The sequence below is a fragment of the Myotis davidii genome, unplaced genomic scaffold (assembly GCF_000327345.1).
Source record: "Myotis davidii unplaced genomic scaffold, ASM32734v1 scaffold967, whole genome shotgun sequence".
Taxonomy (NCBI): domain Eukaryota; kingdom Metazoa; phylum Chordata; class Mammalia; order Chiroptera; family Vespertilionidae; genus Myotis; species Myotis davidii.
The window spans coordinates 3,664,698-3,668,177 of NW_006383014.1; the positions used below are offsets into that span (position 1 = coordinate 3,664,698).

At 35.5% G+C, this 3,480-nt stretch overlaps 1 protein-coding gene across 1 annotated transcript in view; it reads left to right on the top strand.

Moving 5' to 3' along the window:
* Window positions 1-3,480, top strand: part of CXXC4 (CXXC finger protein 4) — a 24,162-nt gene that overhangs the window by 14,989 nt on the left and 5,693 nt on the right. The window lies entirely within an intron of this gene.

Consider the following 3,480-nt stretch of genomic DNA (forward strand, 5'->3'; position numbering starts at 1 on the left):
ATCGCCCGCTGCCAGACAGTCCAGTTTCTCCCCGCATGAGTCCTGGGTCCCCAGAGACTTCCCGGAACCAGAATTCAGAGCCGTCGGGAGCTTGTGACTCCCTCCGGATTCAAAAAGACAGCCGCGTCCTCAGGTGCCAGCCCCTTTCCGCGCGCGCGAGCCCCCTACCTCTGCGCTTCTCTTCTGCAGCTTCTCTTGCTTTCAGTGTGCTTTTCTTTCCTTCTAGTTGTAGAATTTACAGTCAGCCAGGCTTCCTGTGGTTCTGGATGATGTCCGTATTGTTTTTCTGAGGTATTAATCAATTGTTGTGAGCGGCATCAACTTCCCGGTGTTTATCTCTGCCGCCATCTTACTTTCTCCCTCTGTATCTTATTTCATCCAAAATATTTATGATATTAATTCTCAGTCCAAGATATAGACACACTAAAAATGATAAAATTGAATTAAAAAAAAATTGGCAGCGTCTCACACCTATTTAAAAAATCTTGGGATTTCTTGATTCATCCCTGGCTTAGTTCTTCCCCAGACTAAGATAAGAAATACAAACTGCTACCTATGATCTCTATTTGGCTACATCATGTGGGTATGTAGTAGTCCAGATTTTTTTAGGAATGAGAAAAAAAGAATACTTGCCTTAAACATTTGAACATACTGAGAATCTACAGAATGACTTGTTATTTCAAACGTATTTTACAGAATACTGGAAACCCTTGTTTGACTTGAATAAGAGAAAGAGCCATATTGAAAGAGAGAAGTAAAGGAATAAAGGGGGAAAAAAAGAGAGGGAGGGAGGGAGGATGGAGAAATGGTGGGTGGATAGGCAGACCATAGTGTTACTGATTAAAGGGAAATCAGTAAGAACCTGTGGCAGGAGGGATTATTATGGTCAAGTTCATTTTCTTGTGTCTGATTTAAATAAAAAATTAGTGGAAATGGTTAATGTATCACAATATTTGGAAAGATGCCATGAGTCTGGGTATAGACCCACTAGAATCATTTAGCATTGTTTTTATTTACCAAAGTGTGTGTGTGTGTGTGTGTGTGTGTGTGTGTGTTTCTTTTCCATGATTTTGGCTTCTTGTAGAAATGGCCTCCATCTAAGTAGTGCTTTTTTCTTTGAATTTTATTTTTAAGAGTAATTCTTTCAAGCCTGCAATTAGAAACATAGAATGGCCAAGATGGGAAACTCAAAATTAATGATGGCATTTAGGGAGACTGAGGCTACCCAGCATCCATCAGCAACTAATTGTTCAAAAGTAGTATAACTTTTAAATGATTGTAAGGAGAACTTCCTGAAAAATACAGAATTGCACCTATAGAAAAGACTCCAGAAAAAAATGACAAAAGAATAGTAATCATGATATCTTTTAAATCCCATGCTCAAAACAAAGTTAGGCTTATTCATTTACTTTCCTGGTTTATGTGGAAGTGACTGTGTCTGCACAAAGATGGAGAACATGATACTTACAGAAAAAGTAGTTCATGCAAATTCCCTGAGGAGAAATTTGAATCTAAGTACTTGAGTCTTGCTGATGTCATGGTAGTGGACAATGCTTAAGAGTGCACATCCTCTTAAAGAGGCAGATTACCCAAAATATGTTTCTAAAGAGCTAAGTAATGCATAACGATAAAACTAAATTCTAATAATTGTTGACTGTATATGTTTTACTTTTATTATTTCAGAAGAATGTTAAGGAGAGAGACCAAAAAGTCAGAGTGGTTGTAAATCTGACCAATTATTCAGATAGCAATTGCAGTTATTAAAAAAAAAAAAACTTTTAAAGAAGAAATATTTCAAAAGCTACATATTATTTTCAGAAGTATAGTCATAAAAGCATACATTATTTTCTGAAATGTTTGAAATTTTCTCTAAATTCTTCTAATTCATGGACATGAAACATGCTTTGGTTTCTAGGCTGGGCCTATCTCAGTATTTGGGTTTTTGTCATAGAAGATTCTGAACCAAATGAAGTTCAGTGGCTGTATCCAAATGTTACAGAGCTTACCTTAAGAGAACATTTCAATTAAACCTACGTCCACTTGTTAGATAATATAGAAAAATGAATATTTAAAAAATGCTCAGATCTATAATAATCAAACTGAAGCACCATAATCTGAATGGTTCTTATAGAGGCTAGGTCTAACTATTGCGTTTTACTTGAATATAAGTTAGAGGTTGTCCACATCATAGTTTTTAAAAATCACTTCTTAATATTTTAATTGATTTTTTTTTTGAGAGAGAGAGAGAGAGAAATGAGAGAGAGAGAGAAGAGACAGAAACATCTATTGGTTGTCTCCCACACAAGCCAGACCTGGGATCAAACCTGCAACCTGAGTATGTGCCCTGACCAGGATCGAACTGGCCCACCTTTTGGTGTAGGGGACAACACTCCAACAAACTGAGCCACACTGGTTAGGGCACTTAATATTTTTTTAAGTCCCCTCCTATTTCCTCACATTTTATAGGAATCTTTCTTTTTCTCTTCAATAAAAAACAGGAAAGTTCACTGCCTACTTCAGAATTAACCAAAATATTTCAAAATTATTCAACAACATGCTCATGAAAAGAATGTTTTTGTTTTTCAATAGCTGATTTTCACTGATCTCACCTAAACGTATTGTTGTATTAAACAGGAATTAATAAGGAGACTTTGAGAGGAGATATATTTATTTAACTTGTGTCTCAGCAGTGTGTGTGTGTGTGTGCGCGTGTGTTAAGATGTATTTATTTATTTAATACATTTTAGTGATTTCAGAGAGGAAAGGAGAGGGAGAGAGAGATAGAAACATCAACAATGAGAGAGAATTATTGGTCGGCTGCCTCCTCCATGATTCCCACTAAGGGTCGAGCCCAGAACCCAGACATGTGCCCTTGACTGGAATCAAACATGGGACCCCTCAGTCCGCAGGCTCTATCCACTGAGTCAAACCAGCTAGGGCCTGATTTATTTATAATATAACCATCTATATTTATGTATATTCATAAATGACATATAAACAGATACAGATAAAATTAACTTTAGATATTTTTAATCACCCTTGACAGTATAGTATGGATTTCATTAGCCTAAATTTTGCTCTTTAAATCTCAATTTTACTTTTAATTTCCTTTCACACTCCCTCTGATACATAAGGTTAAAATTTTTTAAATAATTTTTCAGAAACGCCTTTTTAATTTGTGGGTCATTGAAATAAATTCCTTTTTTGCAGGTACCATTCTATTATATTTTTGTTTTTGTAAGTCCAAGAACATTTTAATCACTAAACTACCTACTTATAATACAGTAAATGTACTTATTTCTTGGAATGATGTGGTTTGGAGTGTTTTTACCAAAATTAATTGAAATATAATTATATTTGCAGTAATCAAGAGACTTGCCTAAATAAAGTAGTTACGTTTGATACTAGGGCCAAAAGTAAATGCCTTTCGGTCACTTCTTGATGAGTATGAATCATGATGTTAATTAAGCTGTTATTTTC